The following is a 17,381-nucleotide window of genomic DNA, read 5'->3' on the forward strand; positions in this document are numbered from 1 at the left end:
GGACATCCTCTCTCCAGCACTGCAATGCTCTCCTTAATCATACTGCCATCCCTCCTCCTTTCCCTCCTTATCTTTACTGAGCACCTTGAACCCAGGAATATTTAATACCTGCAGCACAGTAGCACCGCAGCCTCACAGCTCCAGCGACTCGGGTTCAGTTCTGGGTACTGCCTGTGTGGAGTTTGCAAGTTCTCCCTGTGACAGCGTGGGGTTCTGCTGGGTGCTCCGGTTTCCTCCCATAGCCAAAGACTTGTAGGTTGATAGGTAAATTGGCCATTGTAAATGGCCCCTAGTGTAGGTAGGCGGTAGGGAATATGGGATTAATGTAGCATTGGTATAAATGGGTGGTTGCTGGTCGGCACAGACTCAGTGGGCTGAAGGGCCTGTTTCAGTGCTGTATCTCTCTATGACTATGACTTAGCCCTGCCCATCTTTGAACCAGGTCTCCATTATAACTACAACATATTTGCACATGGCTATCTGTGCCTGCAGATCACCAACCTTATTTACCACACTCCGCACATTCACATACATGCACAGTAAACCTAATTTAGACTTTATTACTTTGCCCCTTACTCTGAACTCACCTAATAACTTAGTATTTCCTAATTCAGTGCTACCTGTCTCCCCCAGTATTCTGTGCACCATGGTATTCCTTCCTACTACCACCATCTGGTGCCCAAACCCCTGCCAAGTTAGTTTAAGGCAGAGTTATCCAACATACAACCCGCCAAAGGTTTCCATCCGTACCGCGGATGTAAACTGTTCCCGGGGCCGATCCTTATCCTTACTGTGACTAGAGATCAGAAATTTCCCTTTGTCGTCTTCTTACAGAGCAGCCTTTTAAAAAAGAGTGGACATTCAGCAGATGGTTGATCAGTTCTTTTAAAAAAAACATTGCGCTGTCATTTTCAGGCCAGCAGCTGCTGACATTGGGAACAGACATTTTCCAACAGACTCGGGGTTTTCCAGCGGGGAAAACAGAGAGAGGGGAACAGAGAAACGGGCTGGGGAGAGCAGAGACGGGGGAGAGAGAGTGAGGAACACTGGAGACACGGGGTTGGAGAGACAGGGGGAGAGATACAGGAGAAGGTGGAGAGGGACTGAGAGAGGGGGAAGGAGGCAGGGGGGAAGAAGAAGGGAGACAGAGAAGGGGAGAGAGAGACACACACAGACAGGGGGGGGGGGGGGGGGAGAGAAATAGAGAGTCACTTACAGCACAGAAGGAGGCCATTCTGTCCATTGAGCCCATGCCGGCTCTCCACTGAACTATGCAGTCAGTCCCACTCCCTAGCTCAATCCCTGTGATCCTGCAAGTCTATTTCTCTCAGGTGGCCATCCAACTTCCTCGATGTCATTGATCGTCTCCGCTTCCACCACCCTTGCGGGCAGTATGTTCCAGGTCATGACCACCTGCTGCGTAAAAAAGTGATTCCTCATATTCCCCCTGTATCTTTTGCATAAAACTTTCAATCTGTGTCCCCTAGTCCTAAAGGGGTTGCAAGGGTGTGGGGGAAGAGAGGGAATGAGACACACAAACACACAAAAGGAGGGGAAGAGAGGTCAAGGTCTCTCCTGAAAGATGGACATCTATCCAAAAGACTGCATCACTACATCAAGTGTGCAGGCAGGGATTAACTACTTATGCAAGCAAAAACGACGCCAGCTATGTCACTAAATTAGTTTTCACAGTGATGAGAAAGTAAGTCAATAAATTGGCCTTCTCATTGAAAGCTTCTTCACAAAAATGCACATTTGTTGTTGTTTTTATTGGTAAGATAAATTTTTAATGCCTTTATCTTCCAAAGTTTGCTCACTGGCCTCCAGGGTCAAGCAAGAATCGTAATGCGACCTTCCACCTGAAAAGGCTGGACAACCCTGGTTTAAAGCCTCCCCAAAAGCACTGGCAAATCGCCCAGCAAGGAAATTGGTCCCGGCTCTGTTTAAGTGCAATCCTTCTGGCCTGTACACGTCCCATCTTCCCCAGAGGTGGTCCTAATGTCCCAGCAATTTAAAGCCCTCCCTCCTGCATCATCTTTCCAGCCACACATTCATCTGCTTTATCCCTCTATTTCTCTACTCACTTGTGCGTGGTACCTCCCTGAATGTTGTGTAGGCCCAGCTGCTATTTTTTTTCCCATGATCAAGAATGGACAGGAACTGGAGACATATTTAACTGGTGACCTCAGCTCAGGAACAATAAACTGATGAACAAGTTAGGAGGCAGTTTCAACCAGAGAGTTCTAAACTTCACTTTGCACTTACTCAACTGCTTTGCGTGGGTGTTTGATTGATGTATTTACTCACTGTGGGTATTTCAAACAGTGATGTTATTAGGAAGTAATTCTTCCCCCTGTGGGATAGTGACAGTGCTATTTATATCCAGTGACAGTGGTTCTGATGTATCTGGGGCACTCATGCCACCAACTGTAAATAAACCAAGTAATGACTGTGCTTCCACTTTTTTTTTAAAAAATTCTTTCACAGGATGTGGACGTTGCTAGCAAGGCCAGTATTTATTACTCATCTCTAGCGGCCCTTGAGAAGGTCCTGGTGCATTCTTCTTGAACCACTGCAGTTTATGTGATGAAGCTGCCCCCCGCCCCCCCACAGTGCTATTAGGTAGGGAGTTTTAGGATTATGATACATAGATGATGAAGGAATGGTGATTATGTACAAGTTGGGTTGGCGTGAGAGAGACTTGGAGGGGAACTTGTACATGGTGGTGCTCCCATGTGCCTGCTGCCCTTGCCCCAAGTGCTAGAGATCACAGGTTTGGGAGGTGCTGTCAAAAGAGCCTTGGCAAGTTACTGGAATGGACTTTGTGGATGGTACCCACTGCAACCACAGTGCGGCAGTGGTGAGCGGGAGTTAACATTTAAAGTGGTGGATGGGCTGTCAATCAAACGGGCTGCTTTGTCCCAGATGGTGTCGAGCTACCGAGTGTTGTTGGAGCTGCACTCATCCAGGCCAGTAGAGTGTATTCCATCACACTCCTAACTTGTGTCTTGCAGATGATAGAGGCTTTGGGGAGTGAGGAGGTGAGCGACTCGCTGCAGAATACCTGATCCAGTAGCCAGGGCGTTTAACTGTCAACCATCACCTTGTAACTAAATGACAAATATTCCAAGGAAATCGGGGTGCAGGACTGACAGCATAGCTTTGTGGAGAGCCAGCATGGATTTAATGGGCTGAATGGCCTCCTTCTATGCGTAAAAGTCTCTATAAATCTAAGAAATTGAAAAGGAGGCTCTGGGAATGTACAGACATTGGCAGTTGGGATGGGGGGGGCTCTGGGAATGTACAGACATTGGCAGTGGGGTGGGGGGGTCTGGGAATGTACAGACATTGGTGGGGGGGGGCGGGGGGAGGCTCTGGGAATGTACAAACATTGGCAGTGGAGGGAGACTCTGGGAATGTACAGACATTGGCAGTGGGGGGGGGGCGGGGCGAGGCTCTGGGAATGTACAGACATTGGCAGTGGGGGGGGGGGGGGGCGGGGGGAGGCTCTGGGAATGTACAGACATTGGCAGTGGGGGGGTGGGTCTGGAAATGTACAGACATTGGTACTATGTGGGGGGGGGGGGGGTTGTTTGGGAGTGCAGATGTTGTTAGCGGGGGATTTCTTGATTTCTGAGAGTGTACTGATATTGGGGGACGGAGGAGCAGGACAGGGTTCTTGTGCATGTTTCACTACACAAGTCTCCCAAGCAGTGTCACTGTTTGCAGACCCCAACACAAAATCTGACACCCAAGTCTGACAATCACTTCTGATTTCACAAAACTGTGTAGTGTCCACAGAGGGGGACCTGAACAACTGGAGCCCTTGTGTGGCTCCATTAATTGGAATATAGGCTGACTTTTCCTACTCCTTTCAGCACCTCAAACCTGCTCTGTCATTTAAATAGATCAAATCTGACCTGTACCGTAACTCCGTTAACCTGCCTTGGTCCTATAACCCTTAGGCTAACAAAAAAATAAATACCTATAAATCCCTTTTTCAAAATTTTCAATTGACCTAGCCTCAGCTTTTTGAGGGGGAAGAGTGTTCCACATTTCCACTGTCCAGTTCTGAAGTAGAGCCACTGACCTGAAACGTTAACTCTCCACAGATGCTGCCAGACATGCTGAGTATTTTCAGCATTTGTTTTTATTCCACATTTCCACAACCCTTTGTGTGAAAAAGTGCTTCCTGGCATCGCCCTGAAAGACCTGCCCTAACACAACTTCTGAATCTAGCACAAGGAGGGAGGAAGGAGTGCCAGTACCCTGCAGTTTATAACTGATCCCACAGTGCCACACTATCAGCTTTAAGCAGTCTGACCATAACACTTTGGAACTTTAAACCCCACGAAGGACTACATTGAGTGCCCTGCTCTAACAATCACACCGTTCTGCTCGTTGCATTTTCACACAAGCTGCCAAATGCAAGATAACTGGCTGCAATAACAGATGCGCACGAGTCAGTGCCCCTGGAAACTAGTCACATTGGCACAACATACTCTGCATTCCAGTCGCCCTGCTGGGCAGGTCCTGGAACTCAAAATTAACTCAAGAGACAGGTTATTAAATTCCAGTGCTCAGTCACATCCCTAACCACTCAGGGAAGCAGGAAATGAGCCACGCTGGCCAGGAAGATCCCTGCTTGCGTTCAGAGTCAGTTGACCTCCGCTGATGCTACAAGGGGCCTCAGTACATTCAACCAGGGAGGGGGAAGTTCTAAATTCAGTCCTGCCACAGATACAGGAGCATCAGTTTCTCTAGTGAGTGAGCTAGGCGGTGACAGCTGCCCCATTATCCATTTCCACAATCGTGCAACCCAGAATCCCAACTGCATCCCTTTGCGAGCTGAACTCAATATTTGTGTCTTTCACAGATACGCTTCACCAACCTTTACAGTCTCGTGCACAGGTACAAAAAGTAATCAAAGACTAATGGTTAACTCCATTATTTAAGGGAGAAACCAGGAAATTATAGACCTATTAATCTAACATCTGTTGTGGGAAGTTATTGGAATCTATAATTAAAGAGTGAGCACTTAGAGAAATTTGAGCTGATTGAGTGTCAACATGAATTTGTAAAGCGTAGGTCATGTCTAACACACCTAATCAATTTTTTGAGGAATTAACTAAAGTAATAGACAGGGGAATATCTATGGATGCAGTTTGTGAACTGCCAGAAGGCATTCAATAAGGTTCCACATAAGAGATAGTTAGCTAAAGTTAAACCTCAATGAACTGAAGGCAAATTATTGCTAAAAAGACAGAATTAAAGGCTCTTTATCTGAATGGATGCAGCATTTGTAACAAGATGGATGATAATTTCATAGCACAGATAGAAATAAATGGGTATGACATTACTGTCATTCCAGAGTGACCAAGGCTAGGAACTGAACATTCAAGGATATTTGACATTTGGGGAGGATAGGAAGAAAGAAAAAGGAGGTGGGGTAGCTTTGTTAATAAAAGGATGCGATCAGTGCAGTAATGAGAAATGATCTTGGCTTGGAAGATCAAGATCTAGAATAAGTCTGGGTGAAGATAAGTCATCACTAGTGGGAGTAATTTATGTTCGTACCCAATAGTAGCTATACTGTAGGACAGAGTATAAATCAAGAAATAATGGGGGCTTGTAAGAAAGGTACTGCAATAATCATGGGCAATTTTAATCTTCATATCGATTGGACAAATCAAATTGGCAAAGGTAACCTGGAGGGTGAGTTCATAGAGGGTATTCAGGACAGTTTCTTAAAACAGTACGTTCTGCAACCAACCAGGGAATAGGCTATTTTAGACCTGTTAATGTGTAATGAGACAGGATTAAATGAACGATCTCATAGCAAAGGATCCTCTAGATAAGTGATCATAACATGAAGAATTCCACATTCAAACTGAGGGCGATAAATTTGCATCTATCCCAGTCTTAAATGTATCCAACAAGAACACAAGTAGTAGGAGCAGGAGTAGACCATATGGTCCATCAAGCCTGCTCAGCCATTCAAAACGATCATGGCTGACCTTAGGATTCAAATCCGCTTACCCGCCCGCTCACCATACCTCTCGTTCCCGAGACACCAAAATTCTGTCTGAAACTACTATCTTAAACTTAAATAAAGGCAGTTACAAGGGTATGAAGACAGAGTTGGCTACAGTGGACAAGGAAAATCTGTTAAAAAGGTAACATGGTAGAGAAACAGTGGCAGGCATTTAAGGAGATATTTCATAATCCTCAACAAATATACATACCATTGAAAAAGATTCTACGAGAAGGATTCACCATCAGTGTTTAACTAATGAGGTTAAGGATGGTATCAAATTGAAAGAAAAGGTTGCGAAGATTAGTGGTAGGCCAGAAGATTGGGGAAATTTTAGAAACCAGCAGAGGATTTACGAAAAGAGAGGGAAAATTAGGATGAAAGTAAACTAGCAAGAAATAAAGACAGACACTAAGAGCTTCTACAAGTATATAAAAAGGAGAGTAGCTAAAGTAAACGTTGGTCCCTAAGAGGATGAAACTGCGGAATTAATAATGGAAAACAAGGAAATGGTATAGACCTGGAACAAGTATTTTGTATCTGTCTTCATGGAAGACACAGAAAAAACCCCAATAGTAGAAAATCAAGGGGCAAAAGGGAGGGAGAAACTGAAAACAATCACTAGAGGAAAAGTACTAGGAAAACTAATGGCACTAAAGGCTGACAAGTGCCCTGAACCCGACGGCCTGCATCCTAGGATCTTAAAGAAGTGGCTGCAGAGAAAGCGGATGCATTGGTTGTAACCTTCCAAAGTTCCTTTGATTCTGGAAAGGTCCCAGCGAATTGGAAAAGCAAAACACCCCTATTTAAGAAAGAAGGGAGACAGAAAGCAGGAAACTATAGGCCAGTTAGCCTAACATCTTTCATTGGGAAAATGCTGGGATCCATTATTAAGGGAGTCGTAGCAGAACATTTAGAAAATCATAATGTAATTAGGCAGAGTCAACATGGCTTTTGTGAAAAGAAAATAGTACGTTGAAGATGTAACAAGCAAGGTGAATAAAGGGGAACCAGTAGATGTAATGTATTTGGATTTCCAAAAGGCATTCAATAAGGTACAACATAAAAGGTTACTGGTGTTGAGGGTAATATATTAGCATGGATAGAGGATTGGCCAACAGGAAACAGAGTGGGAATAAATGGGTCATTTTCAGATTGACAAACCGTAACTAGTGGGGTGCCATAGGGATCAACGCCTGGGCCTCAACTAAGATAGATTGTAAATAATGACTTGGATGAAGGGACTGAGTGTGTTGTAGCCAAAGTTACTGACGATACAAAGATAGGTAGGAAAGCAAGTTGTGAGGAGGATACAAAGAATCTGCAAAGGGATCTAGATAGGTTAAGTGAGTGGACAAAAATTTGGCAGATGGAATATAATGTGGCAAAATATGAGGTTACTCATTTTGGTGGGAAGAATGGAAAAGCAATTATTTAAATGAAGAGACACTGCAGAATGCTGCAAAACAGAGGGACCCGAGTGCCCTCGTACATGAATCTCAAAGTTGGCAGCAAGTAATTAGGAAGGCAAATGAAACGTTAGACTTTAATGCAAGGGGGATGGAGTACAAAAGTAGGGAAGTGTTGCTACAACTGGACAGGGAGTTGGTGAGGGTGCACCAAGAGTACTGCGTACAGTTTTGGTCTCCTTCAGAGAAGGTTAACTAGGTTGAATCCTGGGATGAAGGAGCTGCCTAATGAGGAAAGGTTCAGCAGGTTGGACCTATACCCATTAGAGTTTAGAAGAATGAGAGGTGCAGGGATGAGGGACTTCAATTTTGTGGAGAGATTGGAGAAGCTTGGTTTTTCCTTACAGAAGAGATGGTTGTGATGAGATTTCATAGAGGTGTTCAAAATCAAGAGGGGTCTGGACAGAGTAGATAGGGAGAAACTGCTCCCGTTGGCAGAAGGGTCGAGAACCAGAAGCACCAATTTAACATGAATTGCAAAAGAACCAAAGGCAACATGAGAAAAAATGTTTTTACGCACCAAGTGTTTAGGATCTGGATGCACTGCCGAAGAATATGGTGGAGGCAGAGTCAATCGTGACTTTCAAAAGGTTAATGGATAATTATCTGAAGAGAAAAAATTTGCAGGTCTATGGGGAAAAGGTGAGGGAGTTGGACTAAGTGAGTTGCTCTTGCAGAAAGCCAGCACAGACATGATGGGCCAAATGGCCTCCTTCTGTGCTGTAACCATTCTATGATTTCTACGATCTTATTGCAAAATGTAAAATTCTGAGGTAGCTTGACAGGGTAGATGCTGAGAGGATGTTTCCTGCTGTGGGGTGCACAGTTTCAAAAAAGTGTCTCCCATTTAAGACAGAAATGAGGAGGAATTTCTTCTCGGCGGGTCAATAATCTTTGGAATTCTCTTCCCCAGAGAGCAGTGAAGGCTGGGTCATTGAATACATTCAAGGCTGAGCTAGATAGATTTTTGATCTACAAGGGTGTAAAGGGTTATGCGGGGCAGGCAGGAAAGTAGAGTTAAGGCTACAATCAGATCAGCCATGATCTAAGTGAATGGTGGAGGAGGCTCGAGGGGCAAACAGAAACATACATAGAAAATAGGACCAGGAGTAGGCCATTCGGTTTTTCGAGCCTGCTCTGCCATTCATGATCATGGCTGATCATCCAACTCAGTAACCTGTTCCCGCCTTCCCCCCATATCCTTTGATCCCTTTAAACCCATGAGTTATATCTAACTCCTTCTTGAAAAAATACGATGTTTTGGCTTCAACTGCTTTCTGTGGTAGCGAATTCCACAGGCTCACCACTCGCTGGGTGATGTAATTTCTCCCCACCTCAATCCTGAATGGTTAACCCGTATCCTTAGACTATGACATCCGTCCTGCATCTACCCTGTCAAGTCCTGTTAGAATTTTATAGGTTTCTATGAGATCCCCCCTCACTCTTCTGAACTCCAGCGACTATAATCCTAACCGACTCAATCTCTCTTCATACGTCAGTCCCGCCATCCCAGGAATCAGTCTGGTAAACCTTCGCTGCACTCCCTCTATAGCAAGAACATCCTTCCTCAGATAAGGAGATCAAAACTGCACACAATATTCCAGGTGTGGCCTCACCAAGGCCTTGTACAATTGCAGCAAGACATCCCTGCTCCTCAACTCAAATCCTCTCACTATGAAGGCCAACACACCATTTGCTTTTTTTAAACTACTCCCAATCCTCAGGTCTATTGTTTTTTTCTGGCAAATTTGTATGCTTCTTCCTTGGATCTAATGCTATCTCTAATTTTCCTTGTAAGCCATGGTTTGGCGACCTTTCCTGTTTTACTTTTTTTTTATTTCCAAAATATACTTTATTCATAAAAATCTGTAAAAATTACATTGCCAAACAGTTTCCAAACAGCACCAAAAAATACAAACATTGCAAGGGAGATCAGTTTCCTTCAATACTGTCATGAGTTTCTTCCCGACCCTTCCGTTTCACAATTGTCATGTCAATTACAGTTTTACATTTACAGCAATTGAGAATATTAACGATACAGTTCGAGGGGTTTCCCATTGATCCAGCCCCTCAGTCCAGCTTGGTGGGGGAACCTTACACTGTGGTCTTTCCCCATTGAGCCTTTGCTGCGGCTGCCCCAAGCTTTAGTGCGTCCCTCAGCACGTAGTCCTGGACCTTGGAATGTGCCAGTCTGCAACATTCGGTGGTGGACAACTCTTTGCGCTGGAAGACCAGCAAGTTTCGGGCAGACCAAAGGGCGTCTTTCACCGAATTGATAGTCCTCCAGCAGCAGTTGATGTTTGTCTCGGTGTGCGTCCCTGGGAACAGCCCGTAGAGCACAGACTCCTGTGTTACAGAGCTGCTTGGGATGAACCTTGACAAAAACCACTGCATCTCTTTCCACACCTGCTTTGCAAAGGCACATTCCAGGATGAGGTGTGCCAGACAGGGATAAACAATTGTTGCAGTTCATCCATGCGCTCTTTGAATGTTTGCCATTGCCTATCGACCGTCATCCCTTTAAGTAACGCTTCCCAATCCATCAATCCCAATCAATAGCCTACTCCTGCTCTTATTTCTTATGTTGTGTTGGCCTGGATGGAAGATTGTATAATAAATTGTTTTGCAATTTCACCCATTGTAAACTGCAGCCCGTATTCTATCTCGCACCAAAACTCTCTCACTCATCAATCCTACGCTTGCTGGCTAGACTGGCTTCAACTTCACTCATTTAAAATTCTCATCCTCTTATTTAAAACTCTTCTTCACCTTGTGCGCTACCCCACACCGCCCTCCCCCCACAACCTGCTCCTGCCGGACAACCCCAGCATCCTGAACTCTCCATTTCTCACACACTGGTCTCTTGGGCATCTCCTCCTTCCTCCTATTGCCTCACCATCGACACCCATGCTTTCAGCCATTTAGGCCCTGCACTCTGGGATTCCTTCTATAAACTCCAATTCCCTTTCATACTTTTCTTGAAATCCACCTCCAAGATATTATTTTTGGTCACCCATCGGAGCATCTTCTTTGTGTCAGCACCCATATTTTATTCAAAAAGGATTTACATTTAATTAGCACCTTTCACAACCTTGAGATGTCCCAAACCCCCTTTACAGTTTATGACAAAATTCTGAAGTGTAGGAAACACAGTAAACAATCTATAGGAACACTGGAATAGGGGGAGGTCATTTAGCCCCTTGAGCCTGTTCCAACATTCAATGTGATTATGTTTGATAGGCAAACAAACTCCATATAATCTGTGCACAGCAAGATCCCACAAACTGTAATATGATAATGAGCAGATAATCCATTTTTTAGTGATGTTGATTGAGGGATAAACATTGGCCAGGTCACAAGAGAACTCCCCTGCTCTTCAAAATAGTGCCATGGGATCTTCTGGTTCCATCGGAGGAGGAAGGGGGGCCTCAGTTTAACGTCTTATTCGAAAGATGACATCAGCAGTGCAATGCTCCCTCAGTACTGCACTGGATTATGTGCTTGACCCCTTGACCTTCCGACTCGGAGGTCAGAGTACTACCACTGAGCCATGGCTGATACTTCAGAAGCGCAAAGGGACTTGTTCCTATGTGAAAGGCATTATATAAATGCAAGTTGTTTGATGTTGCCTGGAGTCAGTTCATGAAGTGTTAAGTGAGTAAAACAGCCCAAGATCCTTTGAAAGTTTCTTTACAGATCTCAAGATAACAGACTTATGAGAAAACTAAGTAGTCCTGTTTCCATGAACACAGATTACAGTCTCATCCGATATTATGTCAGCATACTTCACAAAACATCCCATCCCTGTTTCACGATAAGGAAAAAAAACGGAGTCAAATCAGCGACTCCAATATTTGAGCCCAGAATTCTCCTTCGATCTAAAAGCAGTTTCCTTTCAGTCAGTCCTCAGCTGCCTTGTTTTACAGTGTGAATGCATTAATTATTAAACAATCCATCATGGTGACTAGTTTGCCAATTCAATTCTCTTTGGCCTGCTTGTCTCGAGAGACAATGGGTAAGCGCCTGGAGGTGGTCAGTGGTTTGTGAAGCAGCACCTGGAGTGGCTATAAAGGCCAATTCTAGAGTGACAGACTCTACCACAGGTGCTGGAGAAAAAATTGTTTGTCGGGGCTGTTACACAGTTGGCTCTCCCCTTGCGCTTGTCTTTTTTCCTGCCAACTGCTAAGTCTCTTCAATTCAATTAGTAGGCAGCTAACAGGATGTGATCTGGTGGGACATCAGCTCTATCAGCCCTGTATTGAAAGAATTCACATATCAACATACCTGCGTCACCTTCAAAGAGCCATTATAAATTGCAGCTTTGATTCCTGGTCTATGCTGGGTTAGCTAATCGCAGACAAGGTGGGGGGGGGGGGGGGGGGGTGCAGTGTGGTGGGTGGTAGGTATGCTAAGTGACCCCTGCACCTCAGAGCTGAACTTTCAACTCCACATCCTCTCCCCTCCATCACAAAGATCGTCTACTTGCACCTCCGTTAATGTGTCTTGCCTCTACTGCTGCCTCAGCTCATCTGCTGCTGAAACCCTCAACCATGTCTTTGTTACCTCCAGACGCAACCATTTCAATGTTCTCCTGGCTGGCCTCTGTTCTATCCTCTATAAACTTGAGCACAACCAAAGCACTGGTGCCCGTCTCCTAACTTGCACCAAATCCCATTCAGCATCACCCCCTGTGCTCACCAACTTAAATGAGCTCCCAGTCAAGCAACATCTTCATTTTAAAATACTGATTCATGTTCAGATGCTGCTTAAAACATTTCTTTGACCAAGCTTTTGGTCACCTGCCCCAATATCTCCTCCTTTGGCCGAAGAAATTCACTGACCTGAAACGTTAACTCTGCTTCTCTTTCCACAGATGCTGCCAGACCTGTTGAGTATTTCCAGCATTTCTTATTGTTATTTCCAATATCTCCTCCTTTGGCTTAGTGTCAGTTTTTAATTGGATTTTCACTCCTGTGAAGGGCCTAGCAGGTGTTTTATTACATTTAAGGTGCTGTATACATACAAGTTGTTCCTGTTGCACCAAGGAGAAAATCAGATTTCTGGCTCCCAACTCCTACTAAAAAAATGCAATTTTGTGCATTGGGCTGGGCTCAGATGTGACTTTCCCCACAATTAAACAGGTTCACTGTTGAGGCTCACACACGAAGAATGTTCACTGAGGTGAGGGACAAGACATCCAGCAACAACTCTTGGCAAGAGTTATACCGAGGGGCTGAAACCCGTGTAAAACCCCCGCGGGCTGAATGCACCAAAATATGTTTTGCTATGTAATGCAAATGCACATTGCATTTAAAATGGAATGGCAAGAGTTGTGAGGCACTTCATGTTTCTGTATCGAATAAATCTGATCTCTATTGTACTTTCTGAAATGTGAAAGTTGAACTGTTTTGTAACATATTTTTGGAAAAAATCTTCAAGAGGAAGAGAGAAAATGAGCAAGAGAATGCAAAACTATCATGACTGGAGGAGCCTGACAAAATATACCTGCATTTTTAAACTTGAGGATATATGGAACTCTACAGAATTAACTTCCTTTAATAAGGACCAGAGCAAGTTGCAATTGCAGGAAAGGCGGTTAGAACAGCAGAACAAGCGGTAACTGATGGCTGTAAACTAAACAATCAAGCGCCTGGGGAGGTTCAGATTATATCACAAAACACAAGAGCCAAAGCTCCAATTACTTCAAGGTCATGCTCTGAACCCTGAAATTTCAGGGGTTTCTTGAATTGGGAGAAGTTCCGTAAAAATCAAAATAGATTCTGCGATTTAACATTTCTCTTACCCTGGAGTTCCTGATTCACGGCGCTATGCGATGTGACACTGAAAAGAATAGCGATGTGATAATACCGCAGCAGCAGTATCACCTGGTTACTTTGCTCACACACACCAGCCAAAAGCTCAGCACCGACTAATTGCCATCAGGAGGCTGCTGAAAGGCGACGGTTAGAACACTGTAACCTGAGATGGGAAGGAAGCCTGCCGACGCGACTGGAAACGCCCATCTAACACAGCCAGACAAAGGCAGTATGCACCCTGCACAGGGGTCACCTGGCTAACAGCATTAAATGCACTGAGTTTGCAGTCCGGAGGACACAGGAAGACAATAAACATCACAAATCGCACGCTCAAAGCAACAAATTTCCTGTTCTAGTGTCTGATGATTAAACAGCGCACTTTCCCTTCAGTAAACAATTAACTGCTGTTATTTAAGGGGCAGTCAGCAACCTGCTCCTGTCCTCAACACACCTGCATCAGCCTCCATTCAGAGCCTCAGTCAGACGCTGTTTGCCAGGCCAGCCCCTCTGTGCAATGCTGAGACTCGATTGCCAACAAGAGCCAAGGCAGAGGTCAGCTCCCCACTTAACCACACAGCACCCATCTCCTGTCGGACCACAATGCAGTCAAAGATCAAACAAACATGCATTTTTGTAGCACCTTATACCACCCCAGGTCGTCCCAAATAGCTTTACAGCCTCTGAAGTGCTTCTGAACTGTAGTTACTGTTGTAATATAGGAGGCACAGCAGCCAATTTGCACACAGAAGATCCCATACACAGCAGCAAGGTAATGGCTTGATCATCTGTTTTCACCATATTGGTTAAGGGTTAAATATTGGCCAGGACACCAAGGAAGCTTCTCAATAATATAAAAGCAAAATACTGCAGATGCTGGAAATCTTCAGCAGGTCTGGTAGCATCAGCCTCAGCTCTTATGTAAAATAGTGCCATGGAATCATCTAAGTCCACCTGAAAAGGCATTAGCGTCAGTTAAGCCTCTCATTACCTCCGACAGTGCAGCAAGATAGTTAATTCCAGATAGCACAGGTAATTTACACTGAGGAAGTGCAATTGTCAGAGAACTAAGTTGCCACCGGTCTTCAGCTGCTCTGATAAAGCGAAAGCACCTAGGAATAAAAGACACTTTGCCAACAGGGCAGGTAGTGAGGAGGGATTGCAGATTTCAGTGCACTCAACACAGGCAGTGAGGTGACAGCCTGGGAGAAAATAGGATTATAGTACGTCTGATGGGTTCCAGCTTTCCTTCTAAATTCAGGTTAATTATAACAGCAGGAGGGAATCTCAGTCATTTCAGCACAAAAGGACGCCATTTGGCCCACTGAGTTCTTACAGCTCTCTATAGAGCAATCCAGTCAGTCCCATTTCCCCACTCAATCCCCACTGGCCCTGCAAGTTTATTTCCCTCAAGTGCCCATCCAATTTCCTTTTGAAATCATTGATTAACTCCTCTTCCACCACCCTTGGAGGCAGTGTTCCAGGTCATTACCACTCGCTGCATAAAAAAGGTTCTTCCTTACTTACTCCTGCATCACTTGTCCAAAATCTTCAGTCTGTGTCCTCAAGTCCTTGTAGCATCAGCTAATAGGAACAGCTTCTGTCTACCTTATCTAAAACGGTCATAATCTTGTAGACCTCCTGTCAAGCTCCTTTGCTCAAAGGAGAACAACCCCAGCTTCTCCAAGCTAACCTTGTACTTAAAATCCTCCATCCCTGGAACCATTCTGGTAAATCTCCTTTGCACCATCTCAAGGACCCTCATATCCTTCCTAAAGTGCGACAACCAGAACTGGACACAATATTCTAGTTGTGGCCTAACCAGGGCTTTATAAAGGTTCAGCATAATCTCCCTGCTTTTGTACTCAATGCCTCTATTTATGAAGCCCAAGATCCTATATACTTCACTAACTACTCTCTGAAAATGCCCTGCCACCTTCAAAAATCTATGCACACAAACTCCAGGTCCCTCCATCCCTGTACACTCTTTAGAGTTGTGCCATTTAGTCCATATTGCCCCTCACTATCCCTTCTGCCAAAATGCATGACCTCACACCTCTCTGTCTGAACCTGGCCCATTCTCTGTGTCCGAACCCAGTGAAGTCAACTGAATTACATTAGTCAATATTAAGCAAAAGTTGTTTGTGGGAATAAATGAGTTATTAAGCCATGATTTCTGACACATCTATCTTAGAAAGCAGGTGGAGACATCCCTATTACATTGTGGTCCAAAACATTAGCCACACGCCAATGTGACTAATTGGGAATCTAGATGCAGCTAATTGTACTTTTGATTGGTAAATAAATAGTCATAATCATCGTTGGGCAAGTGATCTCGATGTTTATTCACAGTGTAGGCATGTGAACTTTAACCTTTTAATGAGTTTGTTGGTAGAATGGTGAAACAAAAGACAGACAATATGTAAACATTCTTTTGTTAGTTGTGTGTGCTTTACTTCCTTGATTACTGATTATTGGTTATCTGATAAAATAGGGCAGACAACAGGTGAAATTCTGGTCTTCAGCACCACGGAACCACCAGAAACATTATATGGAGAGAATGGACAGAGAGAAGTTTCTTTGTCGCAGCTTGGATTTCACAGGATAGAGCTTTGTAGGGCGCTGTTTGGACACTCTGGAGTTCAGGCCCACCTAACAGCTTCTCTTCATGTGATCCAAGTTATAAGAAATAATGTGACTTCAGGTCTCATTTTTTGAAGCAGATGTTGCAAATAAGGTTAAATACTGTAATCTAGCGAAATGCCCATTTGTGCTCTTGCTTTGGTTTAATTTTACGTTTAATATACTTGATTTGTGGCTTGCAGCCTGACATTGCATAGTCTGTTGCAGAGAGCTAGCATATGATGGAATCTATCATACCTAGTGTATGCCTGAACAGTAAAAAATTTTAATTGGTCATTTTGCCACCTCCAATTACATAAGATCACATTTCAGTTCATAGCAAGGAAGAGTCTGTGCTTCCAGTTCATAGCGAAGAAGGGTTTAAGGATGAAAGCTGACTTCTGCATCATCAATGCAGAAAGCTATCTGGAGTGAGTCCAAATCAACTCCTGTATCCAAACAGTGGTAAACAGGGCCCGATAGCCATTTTATATTGGTAGTGTGCCATTGAAAAAGGAAAATGCTAACCCATCCCTCACCCTCAGCACACTGGACACCAATTGTGGCATATGGGTCAGATTTTTGCTAATACCAATACAGAATCAAACCTCCTTCACATTCTCTCTCCACAGGCCCAATATGAACTACATACTAGTACAGTAACAAGAGCATAAGCCAGATCTCCATTTGCTCTTCAGACAACCCAACATCCATATAAAAAGGACCTCAGTAGAAGCTTCCCCAGCTGACTCGGAGTTGCTTCAGTGCATCTTAGTCTCCAGTCTGATGGATGTGATTGGGCACCGTTATGATATTGCCACTACTGAATAGCCCACTGATGTACACTGACCACACACTCAAATTATTGGCCACTTAGGTGAGGTACTGCAAAGCTGCTGGAACCATACCACAGTCAATTCCCCAAGTTGGAGCCACCAAATAATCAAGCCATTTCCAAATATTTAAAAATAGGTTACATAAACTTACTGAGGGAACGATCAACCAACAGGCACAAGCAACCTACTATGTGCCTCGTGGATACAAAAGAGCCTTTTTCCAGTTAGCAGACCGTGAGGCAACTATTAAAAATAAGCACACATCCATCTGTGAGCTATGAATAGACATTAGCAGTTAAACATGCCCCCTCACCATTCCTTGAAGGAATGATGCTACCCATGCCATATTATGATCCCCTTCATCGCACACGTGTCCTTAAAGCAAACACAGATTACATCACTGTTGGGAGGTTTTCCATTTCGAGCTACAGTACAATTCTGCAGCAAAGCACATTCCAACTTATCCCCAATGCAGGCAGCTAGCAATTTTGTACAGACAAGCATGAACTCAATGTAGGAAGACATCAGCCTTGCTCACCCTTCTGCCAGTGACACAGTGCTGGCCTGCCTGAAACATCCCGTCCGCAGACACTGCTTCAACACATTT

The 17,381-nt window shown here is 44.4% G+C and overlaps 1 protein-coding gene across 3 annotated transcripts in view; it reads right to left on the reverse strand.

Annotated features, from left to right (window-relative positions):
• LOC137383783 (serine/threonine-protein kinase 38) overlaps positions 1–17,381 on the reverse strand; it is a 96,539-nt gene that overhangs the window by 59,973 nt on the left and 19,185 nt on the right. The window contains exon 1 of one of the 3 annotated variants that reach the window (XM_068056976.1): positions 13,307–13,466. The exons of the other annotated variants lie outside the window; for them this stretch is intronic. The gene's annotated coding sequence lies outside the window, so the exon portion shown is untranslated. Of the gene's footprint in view, positions 1–13,306; positions 13,467–17,381 lie in introns of those variants that run through there. 3 annotated transcript variants of the gene reach the window in all.

This window comes from Heterodontus francisci, chromosome 25 (genome assembly GCF_036365525.1).
Source record: "Heterodontus francisci isolate sHetFra1 chromosome 25, sHetFra1.hap1, whole genome shotgun sequence".
Taxonomy (NCBI): domain Eukaryota; kingdom Metazoa; phylum Chordata; class Chondrichthyes; order Heterodontiformes; family Heterodontidae; genus Heterodontus; species Heterodontus francisci.